Source organism: Centropristis striata, chromosome 17 (genome assembly GCF_030273125.1).
Source record: "Centropristis striata isolate RG_2023a ecotype Rhode Island chromosome 17, C.striata_1.0, whole genome shotgun sequence".
NCBI lineage: Eukaryota > Metazoa > Chordata > Actinopteri > Perciformes > Serranidae > Centropristis > Centropristis striata.
The window spans coordinates 26,174,715-26,197,485 of NC_081533.1; the positions used below are offsets into that span (position 1 = coordinate 26,174,715).

At 37.8% G+C, this 22,771-nt stretch overlaps 1 protein-coding gene across 1 annotated transcript in view; it reads left to right on the top strand.

Moving 5' to 3' along the window:
- The window catches only part of nrxn2b (neurexin 2b), a 948,314-nt gene that overhangs the window by 36,169 nt on the left and 889,374 nt on the right, over nt 1-22,771 (top strand). The window lies entirely within an intron of this gene.

The following is a 22,771-nucleotide window of genomic DNA, read 5'->3' on the forward strand; positions in this document are numbered from 1 at the left end:
TTTCCCGACGGCTCCACTCTGCGAGGGCCCGTTCAGTACTGCGCGCAGTCCTAGTTTTTTTTTTTTTTTCGTCCAATTGACATACATACCTGTTTGACCTCAGTAATACAAACATATAATTGAATTTTCACACTTTATTATGAGCTTTTTTAAAGATAGACATTATGGCAGGATATTTGACTCAATGGGATGGCTTTGACTTTATTTTGTTAAAAAAAACTAAAGCCACTACTGTCCTGCTGCAATGTTCAAATGGGCCATTTCAAAATAACAGATATGGCAGAAGTGCGTTTCTGGATAACCTTTTTATTTCAGCCATTAGCGACAGATTGGGCCATGCCAGACATTGTTTATTACCTGGCTGGCTCCAAACAGCCACCGTTAGACACGGGGTCACTGTGGGTTTTAAAACATGGGACAGTGATGTCAGCGCCATTATTCTTAGAAATACGGACAATAAATAATAGTTCCTGGAGAGAGGCGCACACACACACACACACACACACACACACACACACACACACACACACACACACATAACCCACACACTCTTCATCTGTTCTTGCTCTAAGCACCAAAGTAGCATAAATCGATAGCCTAAAGCTGCCTGTTAAAGACCTTGGTGGGAATCCAACTTGGCTCCCTCAAAGCTTGCTTTTTAAAGTGTGAAGATACAGGATATCATTTTACTAATGGCCTGTGATTTTATAAAAGTTTTTTTTTGTGAAGTAACTGAAACAAAAGGTGCATTCATACCCTACTGGCTTGTTATAGTGAAGTGTTTTTATGCAACATTCATAGGAATCAGATTTTACAGCTAACTGAGTGGTCAAAAGAGTCCCGAGGACTGGGACAAGATGGACATGGTTAAGTCCGCTCAATAATGATTCCCATCTTCTTTTCACTTGTAATAATACATGAAACGTCTGCCACGGACACACCCGCGTCAGTTTTTAAAGTTTGCCTCTTTCTCACATCAATCGTGATCCCAAAATCTAGAATCTAATCAAAATTATTCACAGATTCAAAGCTTGGAGAGGTTGTCTTGACTGGTTTTCAAGGTCTACTTTGAAGGGGCATGCAGGGACGAATTCTTCACAGTGGCAAAGAACATTTTTTTTCCTTTATTCGCTCCTGTTGAAATATACATTGTGTTGCCAGAGATCCCTGAGTGCCTTCTCCTGTCCAGGACTTGAAAGTGCCGTGTCCTTCTCTCTTTGTTGTGTGCCAGTTCATATTCACTCCAGTAGTGCATTAATACATTGCAGACTTAAGTCTATCCGTGCCTGTATAGAGTCCTTTCATATTATTACGGTTTTCTCTGTGTGTTTGTATGTATCTTTGACCGTGCAAGCTCGGTCAAATATAGTTGCCATAACGTCTATCACTTCCTGTTGGTGCTTTGCCCTGCAGTTTCTGTTCCTCGCATATTTTACAGGCTGTGGGTCTGTCAGTTGGCCGGCCCACACCAGCCATGACAGGTGTTGTCTGTGTCGCCTCACCTCTCTCTCCAGACGACAGCACAAAGCACACACAAGCACCACATACACAGCGTATGCACAACTGATGGCGCATTACACTGTAAAAAAAATCTGTTTAATTTACGGTAAAATACCGGCAACTGTGGTTGCCAGAACTTCACCGTAAAAATTACAGTGAGTGGATTTTCTATTCTAGATTTAAATGTAAATATCAGCAAAAACTGTAATTTAGTATTCCTGTTATTTTTAGGGTAATTGTGTCATTCATTCACACATCATGGTATTTCTCCATACATTTTGCATGAAAATGTTATATTTTTACAGCAAAACTGTGTGTTTCTTCCACTTTATGGCAGAAAAAAGTAAAAGTTTTGTGCTATTCTGATTTGATTTTGATTAATTAAAAGTGTCTAATATGTTGATATACAATTTTTTATTTTACGCCCTATTTCTGAGGTGTTTTACTGTTATTTCTACAAAGATTTTTAACAGTGTAGGGTTTTTTTTCCAAGTATAGTATGCTTTCACCACCAGAGCCAAGGTACTTTAATAGATTCAACATGACATGGGGAGCAATTATTTATCTTTTTATACTCAAAATGACGTGAATCAATTATGCTGAGTCGTAATGGCCCCTTCCTTATCGGCTGACATCTCTGTTTATGTATAATTGGTTCATGATAGCAAGTCTCTTTGCCCAGCAAGGCAGCCTTATCAAGTGCATCTCTCCACACCATTTACTGCTACACAGAAATGCATTTTAATCCCAGATACATCTTTATGATCGCCCTAGAAATCTATAGAGCCATCTATACTGGATCAAATCATCATGATATCAGATAGAAGTAGATATATCTGAAATGGCTATCTTAAAGGGAGTCCAAAGCTAGTGAGTACAATTTATGAAATACAGTGTATTACTTGAATAAACTGTAAACCTAATTTACAGTGAAATCTGAACAGTATTCTACTGTACTGATGTCATACAGTTTCATATTGTACATAATGCAATACAATCTGTGAGGAAAAAATATGTGGTTACAGCACTTTAAGAGAATTATTTACAGGAATTGGCTGTAAATTGACACTGAAAAGTTTTACAGTGTACTGTAAGTATTGAGTAATTTAGTGAAAAAAAAAACATTGTGTTGTAAATGTACAAGTATACAATGATATACTGCAGATGTATTTCAAGTAAATCACTGTTTTTCCAAAATTCATGAGAAAAATACGAAGCTGCTACCAATTAATGATCATAAATTTACACTGAAAAGTCATTTAGTTACAAAACTACAAAACAGTATTGTCTTGTATAATTTACAAGAACACAGTAATATACTGCAAATGTATTTCTAGTAAACCACTGTATTTCTAAAATACAGTTAGAAACTTAAAATACTGTGTAAATGATAATTACACTGAGAAGTTTTAAAGTGTATTTTACAGTAAATGCATTGACTACTCCAACCTAAACGACAGAATAGACTACAACCCATAACGACACATATAAACGTTTGTTAGGTTTTTTGCCCTAGGTTTAGGGCAAGAAATCTCCTGGTCAGGCGTTATAAAAGACAGTTAAAATGTAAATAAATGTATGTAAATGCCGGAAGTAAAGTAGCTACGAGGGTGACGTGAGATCAACATGGTCTCACAGGAATCCGTGAAATAGCCACGGATTTGCTTAACTCAAAATCCGTGGAATAGCCACGGAATCACTCAAATTTCCGTGAAACTGACACGGATTTCGCTACAATGCTGGTTAATGACAGTCATATCCCGTGGCTATTCCAACATACAAAGTGATTATGTACATCAACTGAGTGAATATTCAAAATAAGTCAAAATATAGATTTTTTTCACTAAAAATGAGAGAACAGTAAAAAACTTTAAATTCTACCACCATAAACTGTAGAAAACACACAGTTTTGCTGTAAAAATATAAATTTTTCATGTAAAGTTAATGGAGAAATACCACGATGACACAATTATCCTAAAAGTAATGGGATTATTCAGTATAAATTACAGTTTTTGCTGATATTTACATTTACATACGCTCACTGTATTTTTTACGGTGATGTTCTGGCAACCACAGCTGCCGGTATTTTACCGTAAATTAAACAGACTTTTTTTTTTACAGTGTGTGACGTCAATACAGTAGAGTGTTCAGATTTCACTGTAAAGTTAAATCTAAGGCTTACAGTGTATAAAGACGTGTTTAGTAGGGGTCTTTTCCTCCGTCTCTCATGCTTTAAGGCTAGTTTCCATTCCCATCGCTGTGGCCTCATTTCCATTACCCTATCTGCTCTGCTGGTGAAATGAGAAAATGGAAAAGTGGGAATTACAGAACAGTGCAATAATTAAAAACACAAGTTCCTTTGGGTTTCACAAAGCGGAGACTTTGTTACACAGTCAGGTGTCAGTTTCAGGGAAGAAGTGGAGGGCGACCGGCTGCGAGCGAGGTCCCTGTCTTACACGTTTTGGGGGTCTCCAGCCGCTTCTACTTAAGCCTTCACACCTCAGGCCAACCTGATTAGGCCACCTCTGCCTTGTTTTCATCCACTTCCTCTTTATTAGCTAATTGGCTTAGCACTCTCAGGGGGCCGCAGACACATCGGATCAGCACACCAACCTGTGCTCCGTCTATCTCCGCCTCACTTTTCTCTCTTTCTTTCCCTGCCTCATTAACTGTTTCAAAATCTCACTTTTTCCTTATTCTTTGACGTAGCTGATTAAATGCCAGAGGGGCATGAAGGAATACAAAAAGGAAGACTTTTTGTGTGTGTGCCAGCCACGAACACAAATGTACATTACATCATGTTCGCTCGGCTTAAAGTGAATTAATTATTCATGTTGTTTCTTTTCTGCGTTTAGAGACCCGTCCTCGTCTGTATTTGTGCATTTTCCCTCGGGAGGCGGGCGGAAACACACGCATGCACGCCGAGAACGAAGGGCAAGTTTTAGTGCTGCTTTAGCTGATGCTGGGTGTGGAGTCATAAAAACAGACAGCATCATCCCTGACTTATCACTGGCAATATAAACATAATAACTCCGCTGGGAAGCTGCATTACACTGTAATTGACCCCTTCCTCATCTGCAAAATTGAGCTCCATCATTTCCAGCTCATGTGTGGCGAGTCTTTAGTGTGGATGGCCAATGAAAATATGAAGACTAGCTTTATTCTGTCAGTGCACTCCTTGAAGTGGAACATTAAAAAACGGTAAAATATGATATGTTGAAGCAATATTAGCATAATTAATTGGTGTTGTTTTTTCTCTCTGATATAGGTTTATTTTTTCTTTATTATCATGCAAGGCAAGGGTTTACCGTTAGTATGCTGTGTTTGGTAATCAAGCCTCTGAACCCCAGAGCGTGTTCGATTTTTTTTTTTTGCTTTTTTAAAATTTGACTCACTATAGCTTTAATTTTACTGCAATATATAAATAATATAACACAGTGATTGAATTTATCTGATTTTTTTTATTTTAAATTAGAATAAAATGGAATTCATAAATACACAATACTTTACCAAGTACCCACAAGTGTCATGAATATTGAAAAAAAAAAAACATGCTATACAGATTGAACTATTTGCCTTTTTACAACCTCTCCTGTCCTCTCCTCTCTGCTCTGTGTAAACAGATTTTGAGTGAATATTTGTCATGTGACATTGTTTCAGCAGAATTAATCATGTCTTCATAGTGTCACTGAGGAGCTCAGAACTGAGTGTTTCTAACAGTATCTAGTTATTCCAAAAGGATTATTTTGGTTACGTTTTAAATTAGAAATGAGAATAAATTGAAATTTCACTATTTTAAGCTTCATTTTGGTTAGTTTTTGTAACAGAAACTTTTGTAATCTATGAGCTATTTACATGGGATAATGGGGTTTAGAGGGATAAAAAGTCTGTAAATTTGCTTGGCCAAATAAAAATTTTGCAAATAAGAAAAATACTCATAAAGCCTGTCTGGTGATATGTGGATCTTGATGGACTCTGATAATGGCCATGCTAAAATAAACAATAGTCAAAACAATGTAACCCTCTTCTTTCAGATGTTGTAGCAGGCTTAATTGTAAGGCTAGATAAGATACTCATACCATATAAAATAAGAACATCTGAGGAATCCATTTGTCTGTCATTGTGTCGTCGGGCGTTCTGCTTTTTTCCTTCAGAGGCTCTTTTTTTGTTTTTTTTCCCCTCTTTACATACATGTCTGCTTTATGATGATAAGATGCAATTTAAAACACATAGTTTTTCTCATGCATTTTTTTCACCTATTGCATATGAATATTTCTGCATACTGTGGTCCCTAAACAGTCTGTGAATTCCATAAAGTGTTTCACTGGAAAGCTGAGACTCTTGTGGATTCAATGAGCCCAGTTTTATTCATGTGTGATGATGTTAGTCCCTGTAGTAGCATCTTATTGCAGTGAACAGACACCACTTCTATGTAGCATTTATTGTTGACCTGCTATCTCCCCCTTTCACCGGCCTTTTTTATTATTATTATTATTACTGTTATTATATTTTATATATCATATTATTTTATTTAGAATTATTTTATTTATTTTTTTATTTTTTATTTTACATTGTTACGATATATTATTACATATTATATTATATATTATATACTGTACTATTATTATTATTATATACCGTCTAGTCACTATAGCATTGTTGCCATCATATCATCAGTATAATTACCTTCATCTTGCCAACCATCCTACCAACTGATCTTCTTTTTTTAACTTCTTAAGTGTCCTTGTTCTATTCTGTGTTTTTTTTCTATTGTTGTTTTTATTTACGCTACCTCAGTATTTATTCTATTGTATTTTATTGTACTTGAATACCGGACTGCTGTGACAACCGAATTTCCCTTCGGGGATGAATAAAGTAATCTATCTATCTATCTATCTATCTATCTATCTATCTATCTATCCATCTATCCATCTATCCATCTATCCATCTATCCATCTATCCATCTATCCATCTATCCATCCATCCATCCATCCATCCATCCATCCATCCATCCATCCAAAATCCACTGCCCACATCCCCCAAGTCTCTATAAAAGGGGGCAGAATGTAAAGGGGTTTTAAGCCTCACAAATGTAAAGCTTGTGTTATGTCTGTCTCTTACTGCTTGTCAGGAACCCTATCATGTGTCTATCTATCAATAGCATACATAGCACATACAGGAGAGACAACTACAAGAGGCTTTTGTGTGTTAAAAACCCTGCAGAGAGAGAGAGAACACAGTCATAACTACTGAAGACACACACCTTCAAGTGTGTGGTAATGTTGATGTATTTTACATCTTGGTTATTCTGGAACTATGCAGATTTTAACCTTGTTGTTAGGAGCACAGACTCCTTTGCGACGGAAAAAAAATCACTGAGAAGGACTAACTAAACTACATAAAGGTCATATTTGCAGTGCCATGTAGTCCTGTGGCCATCATTAGGCTTTGTCACATTCAAGCTTTTTGGGGGTATAATGTATTGTGGTGATAATGTGCTTCCCACAGTCGGGCACCATCGGGGCCCTTGAGGCAACCATAGGGGACCTATTAGCATAATGAGGAAATGTATATTAATGACTTCTTTGATAAGAGGCTAACTGTCCCCAGTACCAGCCACACTGTACTGCAATGGTACCATTTACACATATATATGTATATATTCTGTTGCATTTATTTTTTATGTTTTGTAAAACCACTGTAGTACAGTATCATTGATTGGAAAATGTTTTCATCCCACAGTGGATTTATAAAGCAGTTTATTGATATTTGTCATACAGCAGACCTTTACTTTTTAGGTTATATAACAGTAGTTATTGACCCATTAAGTTTGCTGTAAACAAACATAAAACACATTTAAATTAGGTTATGTGGGTTGTTCCCAATCAATCGTGTTCTGGTTGTTGTGAAATGTACATGAACCAACATCAACCAAGGTTCACTGCACTAGAATGTACTGTATAAATCAGTGATTATCAAAGTGGGGTCCAGGGACCCACAGGGGTCCATGGTACTCAATTTGTTATTTCTTTTTTTTTTGCCCCATTCTTACATTTTCTATTATTTTATAGGCCTGTCATATTCAAGTCCTAGGGTGGTCCTATAATTTTTTTAATGTTTTTTCCCTTTTCCCTCTATTATTTTTGTTTTATATATTATTTTTTAGGATTATATGTATTTTTTATTTTTATTTTATAGTCCTGTCATATTCAAGTCCTAGGGTAGTCCTATTATTGTTTTTTTTATGTTTTTTCCCTTTTTTACCTCTATTATTTGTGTTTTATATATTATTTTTTAGGATTATATGTATTTTTTATTTTTATTTTATAGGCCTGTCATATTCAAGTTCTTTTTATTTTTTTTCTCCCTATTTTTTATTTTCTATTATTTGTGCTTTATATATTATACTGTATATTTTATTTAGGATAATATATATTTTTTATTGTATGCTATTTAAAATAAAGACTAGAGTCTGGAGGCACTAAGAGTGAAATAAGTCCTCTTGATATTTGTGTATATGTTCAGAAATGCCCTAAAAAAAAAAATTAAAAAAAATAATAAAAATAAGTCAAATTATTCCAAGGAACATGCATGAAAGGGGTCCCTGGTATATTTTCTACCTTTCAAGGCTGCAAAATGTTTGAGAACTAAAATAATAATAATTTTATTTGTATAGCGCCTTTTAAAAACAACAGCTTACAAAGTAATTTGACAGAGAGCAGTTAATCACAAAGGAGAATGATGAGGCCATAAGGCCAAAAACAATTCTTACATAAAAAACAAACAAACAATCAAACAAAAAACATAAATGACTGTGTAGAATCAATCTCAAGACAATCTCAAATCCAGAGGAAAAGCAGCCTAATAAAGTAATAAGAACCGATTAAGAGGTAAAAGGAAGACTATACAAATAATAGAACAGAATAAAAGCATGATACAAAAGCAAGACTATAAAAGTGGGTTTTAACTAGTCCGGTCACCCTTGGATTTAAGTTTCAACTTTGGACCAGTCAGAAGGTCGCCTTCTTCTGATAAATAGTTAGTAGCCAGACGTAAACCAGCTTTAAAAGCGATCAGTAAAATCATAAAGTCAATCCTAAGGTGAACAGGGAGCCTGTGCAAAGATGCCAAAATTGTGGAGATGCGGCCTAGTTTCTTGCAGTCGTCCTCAAATGTAGCTGTATTAAACACAGTCTGTACAGTTGTATTTTTACCGACATTTTCAAGAATGCAGGTTTTTATATTCTTGCTTTTATTGCACAAATGTCCCTAAATTGCATCACACAAAATCCCACAAGTCCTACAGCAAACCGCTCTGCAGTATGTCAACATTTATTATTCATACCAGAGATTTTCTCCTGGTCCTAATATATGCTCTGACTTGTGTGTTGAGTATTGCTGGAGTTGCGTTGGAAGCGCTCCCCTTGTCATCCCTGGTGGGATGGATGATGCTTTAAGATGTTGTTGGCTTTGCTAACCATTGGCGCGCTGTAGACTTTACATTGAGTGAATCCCATTGATTCACAGATGAGATTAGCCAAGGATTGTGGTGCTCGTGAAGAGCGTGACAGAGCATGCTGTGCAAATGCAAAGTTGAGTAAAGCAGAGGAGAAGGGTTTGAAGGAGGAACAAAAGCGTTGTCTTTTTTAATGTATTTATTGTAAAATCGTATTGTGTTTCTGTGTACATTTTGGGTTTGTTTGCACCACGTAAATGTTCAAAAATGGCAGCATATGCCCACACACTCACCCGCCGCCTTATTGTCCTTGTGCTCTGGCAACGCTTCCATTTCAGCAGCTTAAACGGACCCCTCTAGCCCTGTCCTGTTGCCTGCTATTGGACCATGCAGCTGGGGCCGGGGTTGTGACAGAGCCCCCTTTGGCTACAAGGGCTAACATGCAAGTGAAGAACAAACCAAGAACTGGGAGCTTATCGTATGACACTGTTACCCAGATACTATCAGGGAGAAATGCGGACACCTCGCCAAGTCCGCCCCCACATCCCATCCTCAGCCAAGTGCAGCGTTTCTACTCTTCCTCCCCGAGGAGTTACCTGTGTACTGTTTTCTCCAAATACTCACACCTGCATGTGGGCCAACATTTGTATCAGGAGGATAAAATGTGGGAATACGTAGAGTGTATTTACAGATATAGCTCTTGCATCCAAACAGAAGATATACACTAGCAATGTACCAGTTATATTAAGTAAATACTCATCCATTTCTCTGTTTATTGTAACATATTGCACTCTGTTAAAAACAGAAAAAAATACAAAGAACCCTGAAACCTTTTTCTAACACAGTGAGTAACAGTGGATTCAATTAATGATACCCACACTGACAGTGAGCAAATTTAACAGGGTCGCTTTGGGTTAAAAGACAGTTGCATTGCCTGTGTTTCATCTGCATTTTGCACATGTACACCTCCAATATGCTACTGTTGGCTGTCTTTGATATTATATGCAGTATTTTTCTGCTTTTGATGGAAAGAGGCTATCCAGATCCTGTCAAAACAGATCCACAGTGACTTTTACTACTCTACAAATGCGATTCTAAACACAAGAAAACCATTTAAGGAAGACTTGGGATTGGCAGATACTCAATGTGGTACGAGTTTGAATGGGATCAGGTGCAAAAAGATCTTTTATGTAGACACACTTGCAGTCCGTAAGGTACAGTGGTAAATACTCAACAAGATCTATAACCTAATTGACAGAATAGACCATTTGGTCAAAACCGCCCATAACGACACATATGGGCGTTTGTCAAAAGCGTCATTATACAATCACATAGAGTTTGCGGTTGTAAAAAAGGCTGCAGTTTCTGTGAATTTAGGCTACAAAACCACTGATCTAAGTTTAGGCCCAAAAAAATGTACTGGTATGGTGTTAAAAAGACAGTTTAAACAGAAAATAAGTGTACATAAATGGCGGAAGTGAAGTAGTTAGGAGGCTGACGTGAGCCATGGGAGTTACCTAAAAAACATGATTCACAAACTGTAAGCCATGTAGGATACGTAAGTTTCTTAAATTACATGAGTTACGTAAAAAAGTATTTTACTTATGTTTTCACATGGGACAAGAACCTGTTCTTCTGGGTGAAATTCAGCCGTTTGTTTGTACAATTTTGAGGTAATTGTACCTGAGTATTGTCCTGTATTTTATAATAATCCAAATATATACTTGGAATATATAAAACAATCTGAGTGGGGCGGTTCTGCATAACGAGTACTTTTACTTTTGATACTTTAAGTACATTTTGATGCTAATACTTTAACTTATGTAGGATAACTAACGCAGGACTTTTACTCGTAGTGGAGTAATTCTGCAGTGTGGTATCAGTACTTTTAGTAAAGTCAGTCTGAATACTTCGGTAACGCTTTATAACAAGGTCCTTAATAACCATTAATTAACAAGTAATAAGGCATTGTTCTCGCTTTAGATCCAGTAGTTGCAAAAAGCATAGTTAACTTATAGTTAACTTATAACAGATGAGCAATAAAGTATATTTTAATATCAATAAGCAAACAAAATAAGATTAATAAAGGCATGGCAAAGACATAATGGGTGGGTCATGGGTGTTTGTAATGCCATTATTAACTCATATAAGCTTATAACAACCTGGTCTCACAGGAATCTGTAAAATAGCCACAGATTCACTTAACTCAAAATCCGTGGAATAGCCACGGAATCACTCAAATTTCCGTGAAACTGACACGGATTTCGCTTCAATGCAAGTTAATGACAGTCATATCCCGTGGCTATTCCATGGATATTTTTTCCTATTGGTTTGTTCCAAGTCACGTGACTTTCAAGGTCCCGGCGGTCAGAACAAAAAACATGGCGGACAGTTCTCTCATTTTTAGTGAAAAAAGCAATATTTTGGCTTAGTTTCTGCATAAAAATGGATTTTGATCACATTTCTAGCAAGAGATATATGTTTTATTTTCCAAATATTCACTCAGTGAATGTACATAATCACTTTGTATGTTGGAATAGCCACGAGATATGACTGTCATTAACTAGCATTGTAGCGAAATCCGTGTCAGTTTCACGGAAATTTGAGTGATTCCGTGGCTATTCCACAGATTTTGAGTTAAGCGAATCCGTGGCTATTTCACGGATTCCTGTGAGACCAGGTTCGCTTATAAACACACAATAATGTTAATAAGCATCTTGTAAGGACTTACAAGAGCCTTATTACCTTTTAATTAATGGTTTTTACAAGGACCTTAATATAAAGCGTTACCAATACTTCTTCCAGAAAGGTAACTTAGTATGTCTAGGCTACAGTTAACAAGTTTATTGCACCTGAGTTCTGATGTTAAAGGTCTCAGTTTAAATGACAGGCTAAGGCAAAGCTCGAGTTGTTAGGTGGGGGGTTGAAAAACAGGAGGAAACACTGGGGTTCAGAGTTCAGAGGAAGAGTGAGAGACGGACAGATAGGAGAAGACGGAAGGAGTAAAAGCAAGAGAGCTCACCGGGAGAACGTGTCAAGAGAGCTCTGGTCTTCCCTCCTTCCGAGAGAGGCTGATCATAGAGTGCGTGGCTGTTGTGGGATCAAAGGCTTTGTCAGTCAAAGCCCCTTGACTCTGTCTCCGCAGAGCCGACTACAGGTACTCAGGGAGGCATGGACGTGGAATAATTCATGACCAGAGAGGCTAACCCTCGAATGCTCTCTGCCCAGAATGAGACAGCGCATCTGGGGGTCACGGGTCTCAGAGCCTCCCCTTATCAGCCTCCAGGCATGGAGTTGAGAACAGCTGCTGGGTTTGGCTTCTGTTCCGCTCCCTGTATTATCTGTTTTAACACACATACTGCACAGTAGTGTGTTTGGCACAAATGCAGTCATGCTGCGAAGTGTTTGTGTGTGGCATAAATGGCATGTTTTGCATGTATATGGGTGGGCAGGTGGGTGGATTCCTGGCATGAGATGCGTTGTTTTTCTTTGTTTGTGTGTGCGTTATATTTTTAGCTTTTCTACTAATGCTTTAGTGAACCAAACAGTTGAATCACATTCTACTCACAGATCCAAGTTTCAAACAACATATGGTTTGGGCTTGCTAGAAGCGTATATGAATACTATTAAGTCATCTTCTGGCAGTTCTGTTACACAAGGCTGATTATAAACACTCAGGCAATCAGCCAGGATTTACGTGAGCAGAATATACATTTACTGGAATCTGAATTTGAATTGATGTATATTATGGTACTTCATTTTTCAGTATTGTGGTGAAACACAAGTATGGATGTTTAGTCTTATCCACATTAAGGTATTCAACTGTCCTCAACTTACTATCATATCTGCCCACAATTTGAACACTCTGTAACTCAGGGTATAGCTATTATTTATTGAATCAAATAGCAGCTTTACTCAAAAGAAGTGTCCTCTTGTGTTGGTTTATTAATTACTTGTTAGTTTAGAATAAACTGTGCATTTTAAGCACCCAGACCTTGTTCTGTGACAAAGAAAGGAAGGTAGGCTTAGTTTTACAGGAAACACATGATCAAGTTAATTTTTCCAAAATTACTGTTTGTAGAGGCAGCAAAATACGGCTTATATTTACGTTTTAGAAACTTTTGGACCAACTTTTTGGCCATCTTGCTGACGTAATAGTAGTGATTGGCTGAGATGGGCAGTTTAAATGGTGAGTAGACCCAGGAGAACGGGATTCGTGTCCTATGTTAAAACAAAAGTAAATAACTTTTTTGGTAACTTACACAGCTCACAAGGTTTATAAATCATATTGTTTTACGTAACTTTAAATTTTTTAGGTAACTTAGAATTTTTACATAACTTAAGATTTTTACGTAACTTACAATTTTTACATAGCTTCAGTTGCCCACTTCCGACAATTACGTACATTTAACTACTGTTTAAACGGTCTTTTATAACGTCTAACCAGGACGTTTTTGGCCCTAAACTTAGGGCAGTGGTTTTATAGCATAAATTCACAGAAACTGCAGCCTTTTTACAACCGCAAACCGTATGTTTAGAAAACACTCCGCTGTTTCGGGATCCGCTTTTGACAAATCCTCATATGTGTCGTTATGGGTGGCATTGACAAACAGTCTATTCTGGCAATTAGGTTGGAGATAGAGAAATAGCAACACATTTTTACCAACTAAACCTGTTTAATGCTTAATCATTAGATCTGTGATGTTTGTGTCTGATGTCTAAAATTGACAAGTAAAAATATGCAGCACTAAAAGACAGAGTTCCTGCAGTCCTTCCACTTCCTGTGCTCCATCATCACCCAGCTGAACATCAGCCCCCTCAACAAGAAATACTTCCTGTGGCAGCTAAAGAAGTTCAACCTACCAAAGTCAGTGATGGTGCACTCATCATTGAGTCCATCACCATTGATGCGCTGCTGCCACAGCCAAGAATAGACTTCAGCGTATCATTCGCTCCACTGAGAACGTTATTAGTTGCAATCTGCCATCTTTCCAGGACCCTGAGGTGAGCAGAAAAGATTATGGCCCAATTTGGACAAAAACTTTTTATAAAAAAAACTCCCCTCTGGCAAGAAGCTTCAGTCAAGTACCAGGATCCTCTGATACCTACTCTTTCCCACTACCTGGACACTGGGAGTGGGAAAGCCTGGATTTATTTTTTCTTACAATGCTTATGGCGACCATTATGCACCAAAAAACCAAGGCCAATTCCTTGTATGTGTAAACCTAGTTTTACAATTAACCTGTTGCTGATTCCGATTTTAATTTTTCTGATGTGGTTTTTGTCACAAACGGCGACCGCATTTGTGATATCGCTTGGCTTCCTTGTTTACCCTCTGATGATGATTATGATTGTGATGATTATTCTCAAAAAAAAAAAAAAAAATGCTGTTCAACCTGCCCCGTGCAGAGTGGTTGTTCAGTTGATAACAACTGTTTAAAAGCCTCCCAGCTGATTTATTTGAAAGAAAAACATGAAAAAGCCCCTTAAAAGCAACGCTTGAAGTTCTGTTGAATCTGTTGCTTGGGTTGATGTTGAGCTCTGAAGTACTTGTTTTCAGTTTGAATTTGATTGATGCCATCTCATTAGTGCTTGCTTGGTAACAACGTTAACATATCAGAGAAATTCTGAAAAGCTTCTTTTTTGTTTCTGTTTTTGTGCGAAAATTGAGCGATAGAAAAAAGAGCAACTTGTAGCACTTTGTGCACCCACTTGTGCCAACGATGAGGTGACATTCTGTTTTTGTTTTTGTGATGTGGCATTGCATTTTGATCCCTTAAATCTAATTCAAGTGACCTTGGGCTTTGCCAAATCTCTTTCAAAGACATCTGTGTTGGCATAAAAAGAAGTGCCAGTGGGAAGCTTGTTTTTTAATGCTATGCCTTATTATGGGCTGAAAAAAATGGTGTGAGAAGGGTGGAGAGATTATGTTGGTTAGGTAGAATAATGATAAAATTGAGGTACTTTGGGCATCAGATATTCCAAGCAAGCTTCCTCTTCTTTTTCTGCTCCCTTTCCTTTGAATGCTAAAACACTTGTTTCAGACATCTCTTCAAGCTACCTCACTTTATTGCTGCCTGACATATTTTAAATGTTGTGAGATGATTAAAAGGGCATTATCAATGGTAATCAGTGCATAAAAATGGGCGAGTAGGGACCTCTTCCACCTGCTGGCAGGTTGAGCAGGTTGTTCTCAGTCTATTCGATGCTGCTTGATGAAAACAAAGCATGACGTTTAGTTAAAAGGCTGCAGTATGCTGACGATTACGCAACAAAACCACTTCTCTAATGTTCATAATTACCATCGCCTGCTTAACAACACACGTCATTATATCAGCCAATTCAATTGGATGATAATGACCTACTGGCCTACCAGCAGGTTGAGCAAACCTGGTATTTTCTCTTGCTGCTTAATGATCTTGATAAACTCCATTGGAATTTATTGTGCACCTAAAAATGTACTCTGACTATGGCATTAAACAGGATGGGCAGAGTGATGAGAATTCATAATGATGATGACGCAACATCATGATAGGACAAAGATGGCTGCCAACTAATTGAAACTTACTTTTATTTGGCATAGAACGAATATAATAATGACCTTGTGAACTACACTATACTATTGCCTAACCTTGTCATCCCTTTGGTAAGGGATTACAGGATTATGCAGTGATTGTATTACAGCACAGGGACACCTGTCACCTCTATGTACTTTCATCGTAGTCTTGACAGAAAACTCCCTTGTCGTCCCATTAGAATATCTCTCCCTCTGTCTGCTATTGTTTTATTAAATAAATGAGAGGGCATGGGGGAAGAAATGGGTCAGGGTGAATGTGCTATGTAGAGGGTGGGGAGGGAAAGACAGAGCAAGGGGGAAGAATGGGGAAACAGAGAGGGCACTAAACTCTGAGGCAATAATTAAGTGGAATATGGAGCACGCCCTCGAGGGTACATCCGAATCAGCACTTTGCATTTTGATGGAATGTGAGACAGCGTGGAAGCCACTTTATTAATGAGTTTATTTATGTGCGGGTGGAAGGCATTCGCCCTGACTCTGCGACACGCTTGGCCGGACTCTCCCTCATACTTGCAAATTGCTGGCAGGGGGCAAACAAAGGTGACTCGAGGTCGCATCTACTCAGTGTACTACAAGCTGTGGAGACCAACCATGTAATGATCGACTTATTTACATAATGTCCCCTCAATGCGCCCAATCATATGGATTTGTTTGGGTTCATTAAAGTTCCACTGATATGGGTTATTGAAGCTTAAACACATATTTTTGGGGGTTTGAGTCAGTGCATATCAGCGTCCTATGCAAATCCAGTTTTGGAGGACTGATTGAAGTTCTTGAGCAAACATTTAATACTCTGAACATAGTCTACTGAAAATCACGATAATAACAACACTTTAGTGGGATTACATAGTGGAATCTCATCAGTGGCGGTTCTACTCAGGGGCCTGTGAAGAAGCCCTTGGCCCCCGCTCTGGCCCCTGTGTCAAATTAATAATAAAATGATCAATTAATAATGATGAATGACGGAACTATTCTTACCTATTTTTTGTTCAAACTATATCTCATTGTACACAAAAGGAACCCAGAATGTGTACATTGTATAACAGTTTAAATTTGCAGTAAAACTTATGTATATATAAAAAAAGGATAATTCTCACTGTACTGCACTTTCAAAATAAAAACAAAAGTAATTGTGCACAAAAATGACAAATGTCATTGTCGTACAACAGTCATTGTTATTGTTGGTAAGTCTCATTGTTTCAATCAATGTATTTGTATCTTCCAAATATACTTAAATTAGATTTTTAAATGAGCTAAAATAAAGGTTTCAAATGCTAAAATATCATCATTGCTGTTTTTTAATGTGCCCCTCTGATTAAATCCTTGGCCCCCACAAAGATTGGTCTAGAACCGCCACTGTTTACCATAGACAACCAATATCGTATTTTAACCATTTTTGTGCATATTTGAATATTGTTTCAATGTTCCTGTTGTCCTTAGGTTAAATTTGACCATGTTTAAAAATATTATTTATTAAAAATATTTTTTTTTTCATCTTATTGCCTTAAAATAGCATAGATGGTTCCTTACCACAAAACTCTTAATGCCCATTACTTTAATTTTGGCTGTTTTCATCAAATTTATAGCATCTGTGGTCCAGGGACCTGGTGATGCAATGGGGCAAAGTTACAGGTGTACAAATCTGATTTCATCACATCTTTTCCCTAAATGGGGACCAGAGCTTCCTGACAACACAAACACTTAGAGCTGAGACCAACCTAGAGCTCATAATATCTTTGTATTTACTCTTAAACAAGAGGTAGAATTTCAAATGAGGTATAATGTCTTGGAAATGAAGTCTATTGACCATCGATTTAAAAAAGAGGAGCAAAACTTTTGGTAATTAGTTGGAATGAATTTGGCCAATAAGGTGAAATACAGAATTGGGTGATCATTTATCCATTTTTAACCTGGTAGGACAAAAGTTGCATGGTTTTTACAGATCCTTCCCTGTTCACTAATACTATCTCTACATATCCTGTACATTTGGTGGAAAGACTCCTGTAAGTTTATTAGAGCTGCCAGAGCAGCTTGAAGGTCCGACGCATGGAAATAATCCCACGTTTGTTTATTTTCCTGTACTGGAGCATGTATGTGACGTAAACACATACGTGACGTGAGCAGATCTGAGCAGAGTTTTGCGTCTTGTCAGTGTAGACGGACATGCTGCGGCGGAGCGTATTTAACTTTTCCACTTTGGAAGGTGGTTTCAGATTTTTGCGTCTTTAAGCCCCAAAAACGCCGTCACCGTCTAAACGAAAGGCACTTCCGATAAAATATTTTGTTGTTTTTACCCGCGAGTGTCCTCGTGTGAACGGAGCCTAAGACAGGAATGATCGAAGTGCTCTCTTTAAAAGCTTCTCTCAATTGTTGTATCATATTGGTCTCTGGCAAAAAGATAGGTACTTTTCTTTCTCTCCTCCTTCTTCTCTCGTGTTCACAGGTTTAGATGCCTCTTAATAAAGCCTGTGTCCCAAGCCGGCGGCAAGCCTCCCCAGAGAAATGTATTTGTGGTGAAGTTTATGAGAGCACCTGTCGTAAAGATTTAAGACGGGGCTTTTAAGGCTGTTTGCTACATAAGCACATGTATTGAGTTGGAGGGGGGGATTATTGAGTGCTGCGTCAATACGGATGACGCATGATGGCCTTTTCTACTCTATCAGTCTTCCCCTCTTTCTCATATTTTCAAGCATGTTACATAAATAATCTTCCTTTTTTTCATTCACTCATCATCGCAGTTTTAAACGAAACATTGTGAGTCACTGGAGCTTGTGAGGCAATCGTGTTGCTCTTGCTCACATCCTCCCAATCCTCATATATGATTATGTGTGAAATGGTTTAGCACACTTGAGCATGTGAGATGACCGACACCATGTGAGAATACTCGCATGGGATTTGACATTTGATTGGCCTGTGGCTTACCACCTGTCCCTGGATGAATATTCATGGGCCTTAATCTCTATTGACAACAACACAACCAACCAAACAAATGGGAATTCATTCGGGGAGCTGTGTAGAGATGACAAAAGGTCAGCAGTGTTCAGGGTATTTCAGCATTATACAGCTAATTCTGCTGGTTTTACCTCTGCAGATGAGGAATGGGTAGCAAGAGCTCCTAATTAGACAAAAAAGAAAAAAACAAGAAGCTGTTGGCTGGTTGGTGTGGGTTTACTTTAACAAAGTAACTGTGACTGTCATATTGAATACCTTATTGAAAATGGCTGCACTGCAAAAACCAACTGACATAAAATGAGAAATACATAACTAGAATTAAGCAAATACATGCTTGAAACGAGTAAAATTATTACCAGTGCAGTCAGTACATTTTTCTCTGTAAGAATTATTGAAGTAAGTAAAAATATCTAGAAAGTGAAAAAAACAATGATGTCTTAAAATAAGTCCAAAAATACTCATTTTGAGCAATTATGGCTTGAAAAGCCCAACTGTAGTAAGAATAAAATAAGCCAGCAATACTTGAAACTAGCACTTTTTTTTCTCATTTCAGTATCCTTGGGTAGATACTGGTGGGTAAACAGCATAGATAGGTAGCAACTCTCAATTGGAACCAATATTTCGGGGAACAACTCATCATATTCAACAGTTGAAGAGACTGAAAAGCATAAAAAAGCTAACAATATCAATCCTAAAGAGAAGTCTTTAAACAAGACTGAAATCCCTGTGAAGAAGGGTTATTCACTCATTTTTGTTACAAAATTACTTTTTTTTAGGTTTTACTAACTATACAAGACAAAAAAGACACATGTTCTCAAACTAAGCACATGGAGTTAAGGTCAGTAGGTCAATTATACTCAAAAGAAGACAATTAAGATACTATCGCTGCTAGATATAAGAAGAAAATACTTGGTAAGCTTAATGTTTTTTGCAGTGTGGAAACAACCCTAGAAAATAGTCCCTTTGAGAGCCTAAAGATTGACTCAATCATGAGATCTAAGTGATCGTCCTGCACTACCACAGCGAACGTTTGGAAGAAGAGAGTTGGCTTCAGTGGAGTGACTTCACAGAGAAGGAGATGTTAACATATCGCTCTCCTGAGAGGCCATCAGTGAGATCTGTGGGTGTGCTGAGTGTTTTGTTGATTTCCTCCAGGATGTCAATACTGTGCCATGTAAGGACTGAAGTGCCTAGTCCTCTGATCAGAGGAGAGAACATGAATTAGCAGTTTGCTGTTATCAACACCATGGCTTGATCCATGGGTTTGATCCACATCTTGCTCGGGCAGTCTGTTTTAAGCTTGTGTTGCAGTGGCTTGAGCTCCTTTGAGGTCTTGGCAAGTCCCCCACTGCTGCCTCCCACTATGGCTGAAGCAGCCCACTAGATATTTGCATAAACCCACAGCACATTCAATTCCTGGATCTTTCTTTGTGTTACCCAACACAGCAACCTTGCACTAAATCACTCTGTTAGCATACTCTGCATTCTCTGTAGCTAACCGTTGTGAGATTCGTCTAGAAGTGGTCATGAGAGCCACAAAGGTGGTGGAAAAAAGATAATTAAATTCAACTTACTAGTGCAGTAGCAAGAGCTACATGATACATGGCACCATGTGTCCTCCTGTAAGTGGGGTGCACTTATATAGCGCTTTTATCCAAAGAGCTTTACACTACACACTACGCTCATTCACCCATTCACACACACATTCATACTGGTGGCCGAGGCTACCAGGGCACAATGGTGCCACCTGCCACCATTGGGAATTCATTCACACACCGATGAACGCAGCATTGGGAGCAATTTGGGGTTCAGTATCTTGCTCAAGGATACTTCGACATGTAGGCTGCCATGGAACCACCAACCTTCCGATCAGAAGACGACCTCTCTACCAACTGAGCCTGTTCATACCTTGCATTATGTGCCCTGACTAATCTGGCCACAAGTGGGAATCTTTCAGTATGTCTTTTCACACCTGGCGTTAAAATGCATCTCCACATTTTGGGCCAGATCTCACTTCTTTTATATTAGAGCAAGAACGGTATTATTGGACGGTATTGGTCTATCATAGATATATCACAAGCCAACTGTATCGATATCTGAGAACTCTTGCATTGTTATATTGGTGCAAAATCAGTGTCAATTATATTTATGGTCCGGTAAATTAACAGAGACTTTCCATGTGAAGTTAAGCTGGGGGATTTTGGAAATATTCCAAATCCATATTTCCATGGGACTAATGGAAATGTATGGGAATTAATGGGAATTAACTAGAAATTGGGGGAAATTTAAACAAACTGTATCATATCAAAACATAAATATAAACATTTTGTCATAAGCAGACATCCATGAAAAATAATACAATAAAAATCATGACAACATATTTATTTGTAAGTAGAACTTTATCAAGTTTACATTTTTTCATTCAACAACAAAAACATGAATATTGAGTTAAATATTACATTTTCCTCAACTGTATTTACTGTCAATTTGGTAAATTCACAGTTTATTCATGTTTATTCCCATAAATTCCTGTTAATTGCCATGGAAAGTTTCCAAATTTGGAAAATCTGCATCCCTATTTACATTCCATCTTGAAAAATCCTCTATATTGACTGCCATATCTTATCTGTGACATTTCCAGTCTCAAAAAATACATGTCAGTCGGGCCCTGCTATATATGAAAATAAACACACAGTAAACAAATGGCTAATACAGCGGCCGTTGGAACATACATGAATATCTGTTGGAGAAAACATACATAAAAGTGAGTGTGGGCACATTTTATGAACTTGAACTTATAAGGTAATTGTCTCCCGGCGGTCGCAGTATCAGCTCAGTTCAGCGTAAAGAAACAAAAGCCCTGTCAGTGTATACACAGTATGATAAGGGAAGATTAGGGACGTGGTGGCCTGTGTCCATGATAATGCATGCAACATTGTGGCTGCAGTGTATGTCCTAGCAACAACAAAACCTTAAAAAACAACAGATATATCATCAAATAAAGTGTTCTTACAAGATGAACTCCAGCAGTATATTATATTAAGTTCTAAGTAGTTCGATTGAGGATAAAACAGAAGAGTAAAGAGAGAAGGAGAGATGTGTGCAGCTAAAGACAGCTTGTGTACACTACATTACTGAGAGCTTTTATCTATCTAAATTGGGAGCAGGGATGTCATCATTAAATATTTTCAGATATTTACCACAGACATATTGCCAGAGCTAATGGGTTTCCTTTTGGAGTTATGCATTTAAGGATGGGTCCAATTTAAAGGAGCATAAGTGAGCGTGTTCGCTGTGAAATAATCTTGAAAATGTTCGTAATCATTCCTGTAAGAGTATGGAACCAGCCTGTTTCTCTCCTTGCTACTTATGGCTGAAAGATTGGATATTTCTATGTTGTGTTTAAGGAGCTTCATGTCTTCTGTAAGCCACTTTGTATTGCAGTTTACAATATCAATCTAACAGTAAATTTCTTTTGGACCACAAGGTCAGTCTCTTAAACTGTGTAGACCGTTAAAGTGAGTAAATAGTCTACAATGTTGAGCCGACCTTTTATGTATCATTTTTAAATTTCAATTACCTCAAAGATCTGTCAAGGCTCTGTGCTGGAGAAAGTACATTTTGAGGGTTGGGTATTCAGAAAGGGCTCCCATTCAAGTCCCAACACCCACCACAACTTATCATCTTCACTTCCCAGCTGCATTACTGAGCTGAGGTTTGATCATGTACAGACACATACTGGGCCAGACGAGCCACATGTTCCTCACTTTTCTCCATTGCGGTGATAATTTTTTTCGTCCTTGTTTGTCCAGCAGGAAGATAACCTTTATATTTATTGGCCGGCGGCCTTGCTGCCTCTGGCGTTGTCTCCCTCGCTTTAATTAAAGCTGTAATTGTGCAGACAGACTCTTCTCTCATTATATCTAATCTTTTCTTTCAACCTGCTAGCTGTCCCCTGTTCAATTATCTGAACTCACTGTTGTGGACGGGCTGAGAGGGGAGTAAATTATGTTGGAAGTATGAGCTTAAGATTTCTGCTCAGACCATGTGATCTTCAGTGCTGGTTGCATGTGACATGTTGAACTTGCCAATGCTAATTGTCATTTGTTGCAACAAAGGCTGCAAGTAATGATTATTTCAGTATTTATGCTATTTTGATTATTTGTTTAATGTGGTAAATGTAGAATGTTTTAAAAAAAACACCCTCATAAGCTGTGATTCCATTCAAGTCGAAGCCAGTTTTGAAGCCAAATTTTTAAATGTTGTATTGAAGAAAATTTGAATTA